This window comes from Eurosta solidaginis, chromosome 1 (assembly GCF_040869045.1).
Source record: "Eurosta solidaginis isolate ZX-2024a chromosome 1, ASM4086904v1, whole genome shotgun sequence".
NCBI classification, from domain to species: Eukaryota; Metazoa; Arthropoda; class Insecta; order Diptera; family Tephritidae; genus Eurosta; species Eurosta solidaginis.
Window position 1 is genome coordinate 43,168,871 of NC_090319.1, and position 13,335 is coordinate 43,182,205.

The 13,335-nt window shown below is 37.3% G+C and overlaps 1 protein-coding gene across 9 annotated transcripts in view; it reads right to left on the reverse strand.

Moving 5' to 3' along the window:
* Window positions 1-13,335, reverse strand: part of Cdep (Chondrocyte-derived ezrin-like domain containing protein) — a 160,136-nt gene that overhangs the window by 114,061 nt on the left and 32,740 nt on the right. The gene's annotated exons all lie outside the window — the stretch shown is intronic.

Below are 13,335 nucleotides of genomic sequence, written 5' to 3' on the forward strand. Positions count from 1 at the left end.
TCTGATTATAATCCTTAGGAAAATTATACAGACATCACCCTTTTCATAAACGTATAAATAAATGTGCACATACACATAGACAAAAGTGATATATTAGAGATGTATGTGCCGCAAAGTCGGTATTGTGCAATAATGTATGTTACTACCAGAGTAGGAAGCTCTCCGGAAGAATTACAATTCCGCAAGCCTACAGAAAGTTTAGTCACGCCAGAGGTACGTGTTTCACTCGGTCTACATCGGCTTAACATCTCAACTAAACTCGTTTGCGATCGACTAGCATATACTCTGTACATCGGCACAAACCGCACTGAGACTCAGGAAATCTGGGTGCTGAAAGGATACACAGCAAAGGTAAATCTATCTCCTAGATTCAGTAACTGTGAGTTTAGTAAGTTTCAGTAACACTTTTAATTCATTTAATTTATATGAAAGAAAAATGTACATTTCAAAACTCACACTTACTGAATACAGGCCCACTAGCCTTAATGTACTGCCGGTGGTTCCAATTAGTTCCGTAATGAATTATTATCCACGCTATTTAAGAGCGGCGGTAAAACTATTAAGTATGAAAGTCCTCGCCATTTGACAAGAATGAATATTACTTGAGGACCGAATCTTTATGTTATCTTTCAGGCAGCAATAAAAGCCATCTCCGCCACATACTAACTCGTAGTTAGTAGGTGCATGGGACTTTTAGATCCATTGTCTGACACTCTAAAGATATTCATTATCTGATTCAACGCCATTAAGGAATCGAATGAAATGAGATCGCTCATGAGCGGAAAGAAATGAGGGAACAACTAGCGTTGAAATACGTTTACTCTTAGCTGTAGCCATGGGGAAATTCGAAGTACCACGGAGTACCACGGGCTGTGCTGCATAAATTAATAGAAGTCAGCAAGGTTCAATGTTTCTAACTCAACCATTCCAGCCCAATCAAAAAAACGAAAACTTAAGCTAGCTAGTTTAATACGCATTAATTAAATATATTAAACTTGTTTTAGAGCTTATAGCCATAGAAGCTAGTGCTCTCTTTTGTTAGTCTTAAAATTCATTTTAAGCCTAAATACATAATAATAATATTAAACTTGTTTTTTTTTTAAATATCGAGGGTTGGGCTTGCTTAAACTTAAGCTAGCCCAACCATTAAGCTCAATCAAAAAACGAAAACTTAAGCTAGCCCAATCCTCGATATTTTTTTAAAAACAAATGTAATAAACTTAACTAGCCCATATTAAATTAGCATTAAATATAGTGTAATTAAATATTGTTTCGTACAATGGTTGGGCTAGCTAAAAATTAAGATAGCCCAACCCTCGATACTTAAAAAAAAACAAATGTAATAAATTTAACTAATGCGTATAAAATTAGCATTAAATATTGTGCAATTTAGTACGGTCTCGTTTTTTGATTGTGATGGAATGGTTGGGCAAGCTTAAGAGACGTAGATTCACGCATGTGAAAATTATGAGTACTCCGCATGGCCACTGTAGAAGCGGTAAATACGTAACTACGAAAAATATTGTTAAGCATTTGCTGTGTAAATACCCGACTGTACCTATAACTCGTCTAAAAGGGCTGACAAAAGAGCACAACTCGGGTCGGCAGTAACACATGTCTGATATGTAGTAAATAAGGCGACATGGGTTGTAATCATTATACCTACAAACCAAGCAGAATACAAGTAAGGAAGTCTAAGTTCGGGTGAAACCGAACATTACATACCTAGCTGTACACCTGAAATGCTGTTGTTGTATGTTTTGTGTGCTTAATAGTGTTACAAGGCTGCGCGATAATACATATACATACATATTAGGGCGGGTCGATTTAAAAATCGCTCATTGCTCTGTGAAAATCGTATTCTAGGGATCAAAATAAGAAACTTTGCCGGAGGAACCATACCTCTAAAACGAATTCTGATGCCCCCCCCCCCTTTTGGGTCGAACTTTTGGGTAGGGGCAATTTCAATTCTACCTGCGGTGTCTTGTGGTAGCTTAAAAAAAACAACACAAGCAATTTTACGATCTGCAATTGTGTCACAGTGATACCTTCATTTTTTAAAACGGTTGCATAAAAAACCCACACAACTATGTTTACGACATGCAAATGCATCACAGTGGTGCCTTGGTTTTAAAAGGGGGTTGTAAAAACGCTAATTTCAACAAATTTTCTTAAATTTCTTTTCTATTACTAAGTTAAATTCATTTTTTACATATGTTCTGACTAAATAAATTTCTAAAGAGAAAAATAAACTCCAAAAAGAAAAAACATAGGCATTTCAAAGTGGGATTTTTTAAAATTTGTCCCTACGACCCAAAGGGGGGGGGGGGGGGGGGGGGGGGGGGGGCATCAGAATTCCTTTTAGACGTGTGGTTCCTTCGGCAAAGTTTCTTTTTTTGATCCCTAGAATATGATTTTCACAGGGCAATGGGCGATTTTTTTGCCTCCCCACAAATCGACCCGGCCTAATACATATGGTTCTATTCTGAACTAATTTTTCTTCGAGTTATGGCTCCCGAAAATTGCTTAGTCATAAAGGGGCGGTACCACGCCCATTTTTAAAATTTGAAGTTTTTGTTTTTGTTGTTATAAATCCACGTGGGAAATGAAATACCATTAATATAAAGCTCTTTTTGGCAAAGATATAGCTTATTTTATTCGTCCGCGACCCTTTTAAAAATCTTTTATATAAAAGTGGGCGTGGTCCTTAACCGATTTCGTTAATTTTTCTTCAACGCATTCCTTATAGTAAAGGCAACCTCTCTGCCGATTTTGTTACGATAGGTTTAACGATTTTCGATTTATGATTAATAATATTTGTAAAATTGAGTTTATCACAAGTGGGCGGTGCCACGCCCATGTTAAAAAATTTTCCAAATTTTTATCAAGAGTCTCAATATCAGTCCACACGTCAAATTTCAACATTCTAGGTGAATTATTTATTAATAATCAGGTTTTTTGTGTTTTCAAAATGTTATATATATTAAAAGTGGGCGTGGTTATCATCCAATTTCGCTCATTTTCAATACCAATCTATTCTGGATCCAGATAAGCTCGTGTACCAAATTTGGTGAAGATATCTCAATATTTACTCAAGTTATCCTTTTAACGGACAACGGACGGACATGGCTCAATCAAATTTTTTTTCGATACTGATGATTTTGATATATGATAACCGTTATAATACCCTGTGTTATAATACCCTGTGTACAAGTACAGCTGAGCATAAAAAGAGGTCTCTTAAGCTAGCCCAACCTTTTCAGCCCAATCAAGAAACGAGACCGTACTAAATTGCACAACATTTATTACTAATTTAGTACCGATTAATTAAATTTATTACCCTTGTATTTTAAAAAATATCGAGGGTTGGGCTAGCTTAAGTTTAAGCCAACCCAACCCATATGCACAATCAAAAAACGAGACCGTACTAAACTGCAAAACATTTATTACTAATTTAGTACCGGTTAATTAAATTTATTACCCTTGTATTTTAAAAAATATCGAGGGTTGGGCTAGCTTAAGTTTAAGCCAGCCCAACCCATATGCACAATCAAAAAACGAGACCGTACTAAACTGCTCAACATTTATTACTAATTTAGTACCGGTTAATTAAATTTATTACCCTTGTATTTTAAAAAATATCGAGGGTTTGGCTGGCTTAAATTTAACAAGCTAGCCCAACCCTCGATATTTTTTAAAATACAAAGGTACTAAATTTAATAAATCGGTACTAAATTAGTAATAAATGTTGTGCAATTTAGTACGGTCTCGTTTTTTTGATTGTGCATATGGGTTGGGCTGGCTTAAACTTAAGCTAGCCCAACCCTCGATATTTTTTAAAATACAAGGGTAATAAATTTAATTAACCGGTACTAAATTAGTAATAAATGTTGAGCAGTTTAGTACGGTCTCGTTTTTTTGATTGTGCATATGGGTTGGGCTGGCTTAAACTTAAGCTAGCCCAACCCTCGATATTTTTTAAAATACAAGGGTAATAAATTTAATTAACCGGTACTAACTTAGTAATAAATGTTGAGCAGTTTAGTACGGTCTCGTTTTTTGATTGTGCATATGGGTTGGGCTGGCTTAAACTTAAGCTAGCCCAACCCTCGATATTTTTTAAAATACAAGGGTAATAAATTTAATTAATCGGTACTAAATTAGTAATAAATGTTGTGCAATTTAGTACAGTCTCGTTTTTTGATTGTGCATATGGGTTGGGCTGGCTTAAACTTAAGCTAGCCCAACCCTCGATATTTTTTAAAATACAAGGGTAATAAATTTAATTAATCGGTACTAAATTAGTAATAAATGTTGTGCAATTTAGTACAGTCTCGTTTTTTGATTGTGCATATGGGTTGGGCTGGCTTAAACTTAAGCTAGCCCAACCCTCGATATTTTTTAAAATACAAGGGTAATAAATTTAATTAATCGGTACTAAATTAGTAATAAATGTTGTGCAATTTAGTACGGTCTCGTTTTTTGATTGGGCTGAAAAGGTTGGGCTAGCTTAAGAGACCTCATAAAAAGGCGTAGCTCGGGCTGTACTTATAATGGCCTAAACAAAGAAATGAACCCTACGGTTTACTTTAATAAAGTAAAGTAAGTATTTGAAGCTTTCTATTGTATATGCACTATATTTGCTGTGATTTATTGTCCCGCGTTCCTTTTCTTCGCTCTTTTACCTCCATATCACTCTCCCTTCATCACAGTCAAGTCACTCCCTCCTGATTTTGGTGCAATGCAATGGCTATTCCCGCTCATTATCTCGTCATCCAGCTTTACAACTTCACCAATTGAAACAGTACAGGCTTGGTACAGTTGCGCTATAACCAAAAGTACTAACGACATCAGCTGTTGGCATACACAATATGAGGTGGCAATGACTTTACTCCCCCTGAAGTTTCTTAATGGTGTCGAAAACGTGGCTCGTTTTTTTTTTAGACAGCAAGTAATCACTAATCCCGATTCCACAAGTAACGGTATCAGCATCCTTAACGCTATTAGCAACTCTTGGCCAAAGATTACAATCCACATTCACCTCCTGAGGATGCAAAGTAGTAAATTTCGGAGGCCGCAATTCGAATTGGGAATGTCATAGCGAACTTTAGTGCAACACTTTGCTCTAAAAGAGTTTTTGGCATGTATGCAAGCATTCATCGCGAAAAGTTATTGCTACAAGGAGTTAGGTAACTGGTAGTATCTGCTGTGCGCTAATGTGCAGTTTTGTTGGCCGACCAATAATATTACAGTCCTGCCTATTTACTTAGCTTATTTTTACTTTTAGGTGAATATGTATTAGAGATAAACGCCGCCGATAAACGCCGCCGCCGCCGCCGATTAGGGTCGTTTTTCGTACGCCGCCGCCGAATGTCAAAAATATCGGCGTGGCGGCGTGGCGTCCGGCGCGTTACTATATTTTCTACTCGTATAAGACTGTTTAGGCCATTTATTGTTCATGTCAAAAATTGGTCGGATATGATCGGAAGTGGTATCAACGGATACGCCTCACTGCCAGTTATAAGAAACTAATTGCGAAATTTAACTCTTCCTAACTGTTAAAAAGTTATTTAAAAAAAACAGACGTTTTCGATGTCACGGACTTTGCATCACCCAATTCACCAAGTTATTAAAACAAAACACTAAAAGAACAGTTATATAATAAATTTATATGCTCACTTTGCATATTTTTTCCAAAAAATAATGAACAATGAATTCAAAAAAAATTACCCTAGGCGTTTCAAATCGTCCTCAAGTTGTTAAAAAAAACAAAAAAGGTGCCGATTTTTTTACAAATTGTATATTGCGATTGGCTGAAAGAATAAGCCAAATCAGTGATGCAAAATCATTTAGTAGGTTCTAGGGGCATAAATACACTCAGAGAAAAAATCGTTCTAAAACGAACGAAACAAGTTCAAAATTAAGAACATTCGTTGACAAAAGTCTGTTAAGTACGTTTTTTCTTAACTCGTGACCGATGGGCTTGTTTTAATAACAGTTTTTCCAAGCACACTGTTCGTATTTTATGACCACTTTGGTATTGATTTGTGAACCTTCTGTGCTCATTTCAAACACTACTCGGGCTTGATTTAAGATTTTTCGTTCTCACGCTTTGAGAACGATTTGTGGTCGATTTAACAGTTTTGGGTCTCAATTTAAGAACGGTTTGTGCTTGACCATTGGTGGGACGAAGATAATTTTTTAATCATTACCCATTTATTTATTTATTATTAATAAATAATTTTTTTGTTATTAATAAGAAAAATTAATAACAAAAAACTATTATTAAATGCCAAAAAGGTTTGAAAAAGCGCATAATATGCATTTTTTCTCGATAAGAGAAATCTTTCTTATTTGATGATGCAATCTGAATATATATTTAAAACATTTCATAACAAGTTTGAGAATTACCTGAATGGAACTGAACCAAAAATAAGAGTTAAAAAATAGAATATAAAAAAATTGTTTTAAAAAACTTCAGAGTTTGACGGCGATCGAACTCGCGCCACACGATCGCAACCGCAACAACATAGCCGCTGGGCCACTACAACTGCTTGGTACTTCATGCCAAATGTTATATTTAACATTGTAGTGCACACGAATTATACCGTTTCTTTTTTTTTGAACTTAATTTAAGAACATTGTTCTTAATTTAAGAACATTCGTTCTCATTAATAAAACATCTGTTCATAATTTAAGACCAGCCCTTCTCTCTTCAAGAAAATGGTGTCAGTTCAAGAACAAGGTTGTTGTTTTAAGAACAGGTCGTTCGTTTTTCAAGAACAAAAAAGTAAGAACATGAAAAGCTTGAATTGAGTACGGTGGTGCTGGATTTTAGAACGGCGTTTTTCTCTGAGTGTACTCCTTTGAAATGATTCTTACCTCATACTTAAGTTGAGGATATATGTACGTATGAGAAGGTTTGGAAAATTCATTTGGTCTTACATTCAAAAATCTGTTGTTTATTTGCGAAACTATAAAATAGCGTCTGAAATGTTAATTTTAGTTTTCACACTTCATCCTTGAACACTCAAGTCTCCCGGTTTGACATAAAGATGGCGGTCCTATCCAAAACTAGTCCCATGGAGTGAATCACATTGATTATAGCCTATCAACCAAGTTTAAATATCACCTACATGTTACGGCTCCTTTTACAATTGTGAATACGTAGGCACATATATGTATTTACCAGGTTAGGCTTTGACCTTCGCAAGAACACTCAAAGTGGTGAAGCAAAAGCTTTCCCAAGACAGTCGAAATAATGACCGTGTGTGCTACTACCCTAACGTAGTGGACAGTCGAACCAGTCTGAAAACTGAAGCTAAGCGGTCATCCATAATGGTCACTCGCTAACGTTTCAAGGTGTTTCTCTGGTGTAGCTCGGCAGCATAGCGCGACAAAATCATCCGTTGGAAAGTCTTCGGAGCTACACTTAGAGTTTCTAAGAAAATGACGTCGACGAAGGTATGAAGTCGAAGTCGCAGTCCTATAGATTCTGTGCTGGCATATCGTGTGAGGGTCAGGAGGCGTGGTAGCGACTGGTGGTCGGGATTGCTACTGTTCGCACATCGGAAATTGTAGCTCTTAAAAACAGCCGAAAAAACTGGAGGCGGCCTCTGCCACGAGAGTCATGCGTATTAATAGACCATTAATAGCAACCGAAGCCTCTCTGGAGTAAGTGAACGAAGGACAACCCCTCCGCAAGGAGCTACTCCTGAAAATTTTTGAACGGTCTGTGAGATATTGAGGCAAAAACCCCGGATCTTTCCGAAACGGCCAACACGTTGATTTCCTTAAATATATACAAACAAAACCTTCCCTAAATACTATTTTTTTTAAATAGAAAAATCAAGCTTTTTAAAGTAAGAAAACCGGCGTACGCCGGCGCGCCGCCCACGCCGCCGCCGCCGGTATATAATAGAGCCTACGCCGCCGCCGCCGATAAAGTGATCGGCGTAAACCTCTAATATGTATGTGCATAGGAATAAGGATTTGAAAATTGCTATAATTCAAGAATATTTTGTTGTTATTTTATTGTCAATGAAAGAATGCTCATTCATTTTTAAAAAGACATTCAAAATTGGGAATGTACTGTCGTGCAATCAACATGTACAATATGGGCTGAATTTCGTTGTTGTTGTAAGGACCTGTATATATACATACATATGTATTCAATATTCAAGAGTAATAGGGATGCGCGGAATTAAAGAACCAAATAGAACGGAGAACCGGATTTTTAAAAGTACCAATGGTTGTAAGTCTTACAAGAACCTGGAAACGGATGTTGAACAACCGAGACATGATTAAGAAAGATCTGGCCAAACCAAACTTCATTTGCAATGGGTTCAATCAAACGCTCGATAGGCGATGTAATAATGAGCGTTGTCGTTGGATTTAAAAATGGGTGAAATTGGTACTCCATAAGACATCTCAATGGACGCTTTCAGCGAGTACAATTTTTGTTCGTTGGGCGAATGTAGCGAAACAAGTTCCTGTTCACTAGTTTGACATAACATTCCAACCTTTAAGTGGGACCAAAAATACTCAGGGAAGCGTTCAAAAAGTGTCGCATATTTAAGGAGATGAAGAGTTGTTGAGATGGGCAGGAAAGATTCCGAAATGGATACATATGACGCAGACAGCTCCATACGATCGCTAAGCTATGAGTGACAAGAATAAAGGGCAACGAGCATAATGTGGACCAACCGGTATGAAAGTCTCAATGTCTTTAAATTCATTATTTGATACGAAAGGAACGAGCTTTATTTTTAAACTGAGCAGACCAGGGCACTTAAGGGCATCAAAGTCAGACCCCCTCTGCTGACGATGTCAGGATGGGAAAGAGAATTTTGTTCAGGACTACAAACAAGACGAGTCAGATTTCAAAGCCCACGTTTTCTTGTCTGTCTGGGGGCGGTAAGGAAGTTGGATCTTTCGCTCCTATTCAAGTTCATATGAGTTACCAAGCAGTTTATTAAAGACTTATTAGAAAGTATTTAGAAGGCGAATGTGTCGCCACTAGATACTCACCGAGTGAATACATAATGGACAAGCATGCCTGAGACTACATACATACATATATATGGAAGGTTCAATTTCACACACCTTTAAATACTCTGAGTCGCACATCACCGCTACTACAAATTTAAATACATAAGTATGTATAATATTGATTATAAACAAAAACTGCAGAACCACATCTTCTGGCCGTAATTGTGGAAATGAGAAAATTAAACGAACGGTGAAAAACGAAGGAGGCAAATTGTGCAGACTTTTTTTTTCTTTGTTGGGGTCCATGACCGGTTTTTGGCGCTTGTAACTGTAACATGTGCACAATAATACGTACATATAATAATCAATGGGTAGGCTACATATTTTGAACTATTTGGTAACGATGTGGTAATTTTGGATCCAAGTAAACAGCCAACTTCCCAACCAACTGAGTAGCATATAAACAAATATATGAACAATCGGTTTATCTTAACAGATACGCTCCTTAGTTCTCATCACATGGAATAGATGTAGGTAATGATATAATTATAGGCAACTCTTTAGTAATTGGAGATGATCTCTTACCTCTTGTTCTTCAGTGAGCAGAGGTTCAATATTTTTACAGCACGAAGACAATTGGGTCCAATCCTGCCAACCGAGACATAAGTAAATTTAACAGTAAATGCTTCCTTCTAAGTATAACCTGGTACAAAGCGAGGAAGAGTTTGGTATTCTTAGGAAATATAAGAGGGATATTTTTAAGTTGGAAAAAGTTAGGACCGCGAGGGGTGCTGGGACGAATTATGGGGATTTGAGGGGGAACTACAAAGGGAAAATTGAGCAAAGAGATGATTAGAAAAAAGTTTTGTGCAGACTTTACATGATCTAGCGAAATAGCAGGACTAAAGAAAGCCATTTTTTGGGTCGAAATAGTTCAGGGACTGCTAAGGAAAGAGAACAGGAAATGGATATGAGTTAGTATCCCCTCTACAGTCATTCATGATTGATCATCAATCAACTTGCTGGACTAGGGAACAGTCAAACTCAAGCCAAACGCTGATGACGTTTTAGTAATAAGAGGATAAGAGGCAAACACCTGCCAATAATTAGCTCTCTGATGAATAGGGAGTTTTGAGCCATACAAGCCTGGGCATCGGTACACTAGGAGGTGTAAAGCGGCCGCTGTGGTACCATGCTCCGCCTACCACAGCTAGGGTCCTGTGTTCAAACCCAGCAATAAGAAACAAGTTTTTCTAAGCTGAGTCGCCCCTCGGCAATGGTGTGGCAAACACTACGAGTGATGTATACTGGAACGATTTTCCGTCATCCCTTGTGAATTTTGGTTTCGAGAGAAACCGGTTTCGACGTTGTGCCATCATCAGTGTCGATTTTCGTTCTCTGTGAAACTTTTGCCATGAAAAGCTTCTCAGTGAAAATTGTATAATACATGCAAGCCCCGTCCCGCCAATTTGTAGGAAATATTAAAAAGTGGAACGACGCAATTTGGAAGAGAAGCTCGGCCTAAATCTCCCCGAAGGTAAAACGCGTAAATTATATATTTTATTTAAGCCATGTATGCCCGAAGAATCTCAAAAACCCAGAAACGATTTAAAAGTTGTCAGAAAAAATGAATAAAAAGGAAAGGGGAATCATGTTTAAGAGAAGTGACAACTATGTGACAAGCAGACATGAGTTTAAGGCTGAAAGAAGGAAAGAATATATTCCTGGTTTAATATAGTGCCTTTGTATTCTCGGTAAGGCTATTACTATGCGATCGAGATAGTCCAACCAAATAGTTGGGTGTGACATTGAACTCTGGAGACTACTAAAGTAATGGTAGATCGATGAATCCCATGAACTCATTTAAACTACCTAAAGAGTGGCGTACATTCATCGTTGCACTCTAATTTCATTAAAACAATAAATCTTATCTAGGAATGATCAATCTATGAACTGGATACACAAAAGGCGCCCAATTTCTTGTCCCGAAGTATACAGAAGCTGATCTTCAATTAGAATATTGACGACCTGCGCCAACCCGATTCGTTAGTTGATATGAGTGAGAGTACAAATAAAATAATTTAAAAAAATTTTTAGTTAAACGGTTTTATTGCAAACAATACTTACATTAACCTGGGTCGATTTGTATGGACGAAAGTTAACCGATATCGCGCCATCGATTTTTCGATAGGATTTGGGCTCAGGAAAAAAAGTTCCACTACGCATACCAAAAAAATAATATTCGAGCCTGCAAAAAAAAATGACGAAAGAGTAAATTTTTCGACCAAAATACTCCCCAAAACCCAAAAAATATTTTTTTTCAAAAAAATGTTGCAAAAACGTTGGTGATAACAGTTTTTTGAAAAAAATATTTTTTGTCAACGCCCTAGATTGATGAGGAGTGTGATGACTAGTACCTAGGACCTACATAATTATTTTTTAGCTTTTAGTATTATTATTACTTCATCTAAGTATTGTTTTCAATAAAACCGTTTACCTTAAAAATTTTTTTAAATTATTTTCTTTTTTTTATTTTAGTATTTATTTAATTGCCTATTATTTCTTATTCTATTTAGTTCCTTTAGTGACTCATTATTACACGGACTTTTTTCTGACAATTTGTTACAATATAAGTCTTCAATACATAATCCTTCCAAAGACTTTACTCGACTCTGCGCCACGTATGCTTGTCCCTCCTCCAACTCCAAAATATTTTGATGTCACTTCTACCGGACTGTATGTAATATTTTTTCCAATGCTTTCTATTCATTCGGACCACAAATACGATTTTTTGGAATATCTCGATCTTTGCGCCACCTAGCGGCGATTTTTTTTCATAGGTCGCTTTATATTCCTGTATGTATTATGTGTTCAAAATATGAGCCAAATCAAACCACAAATACGATTTTTTTGAATATCTCGATCCTTGCGCCACCTATCGCCGATTTCTTTCCATATGTCGCTTTCTATTCATGTATGTATTATGTGTTCCAAATATGAGCCAAATCGGACCACAAATACAAGTTTTGTGAATATCTCGATTCTTGCGCCACCTAGCGGCGATTTTTTTTCATAGGTCGCTTTCTATTCTTGTATGTATGTGTTCCAAATATGAGCCAAATCAGACCACAAATACGATTTTTGTGAATATCTCGATCCTTGCGCCACCTAGCGGCGATTTTTTTCTTATTATTGCATTGTCATCGGGTTCTGAACTATATTCCAAGTTTCAAACTTGTAGCTTATCGGGAAGTTACTTAAATTTCAATTACAAAATTCGTGCCAGCCAGCCAACCAGCCATCCAACCAACCAGCCCCCTAACCCGCTGGGCAACATCATCTACTGAAGAGAATAATGAGAAATATATTGCTTACACTTTATATTGAATACCCAGAAGCATGGACATCCCAACATACATATGATTGAATAGGCCCAGCCACCGACGAATTTAAGAAATCATTTCCGTAAGCACTTTGAAAAAATCCGGTCCTTAAGAGTTCAGCCGTATAAAGAAAAGGAGCATGAGAAAACCCTCAGAGACATCCACAAAAAGCGCGTCGGACTCCTATGCCAGATTTCCCGCTGAACCCCGCTCTTAAATACAAATACCCAGAACTCGCAGTTGATGAAAGCAACAAGGAAGACGCGCGTCAGGTTAAACTCTTAGTTATCCAACTTAAGGATCTCGGATCCTTTCACTTAAAAAAATTAAGGAGCCAACTCGCTCCAAACAAACTAAGTTGAAATTAGTAAGCACTCAAATTTAAAGTTAACAAATATACTTTATTCAAAAATGGTTGTATATAACTAACAAATCGACTTAGTCGTACGGCTCCCCGACAGGAACTGCCCAAACGTTCTTGGCGGTTTGCCAAAGAAACCTTAGCGCCGGCGGCAGCGGCGCAACCCTTACGCAAGTGTGTTACAATGCAGGTGAGAATGACCGTGACCTTGATTTCCCACAAGCGTTGCGTTATTAAATTATTGGTATTGCATTTCATGATGAAATACAAATATGCTTACGCTGCAGCGCATACAACGATCGGTGGGAAACAAAATGTGCTGACGTTGCGGATCGAACGTGGGAATGGGTTGAATGGGCAGTGGCTGAGAATGTTAACTTCCATAATCAACCCCGCAATAACCAATGTATGCCCCGCTTGTAACGTGACATGACACCAACCATTATTTTAACTGCAACCCTCATCTCTATGAAACTGCAAGTTTCCTCGGACTCTCGTTAGAGTTTATTGATGAAAATTTGTTTGTGGTCACACCTATTGGATGGGGCAAAGCACAACTACAACAACAAAAGCAAGGAACTCGTTCCTCAATAGCAAACT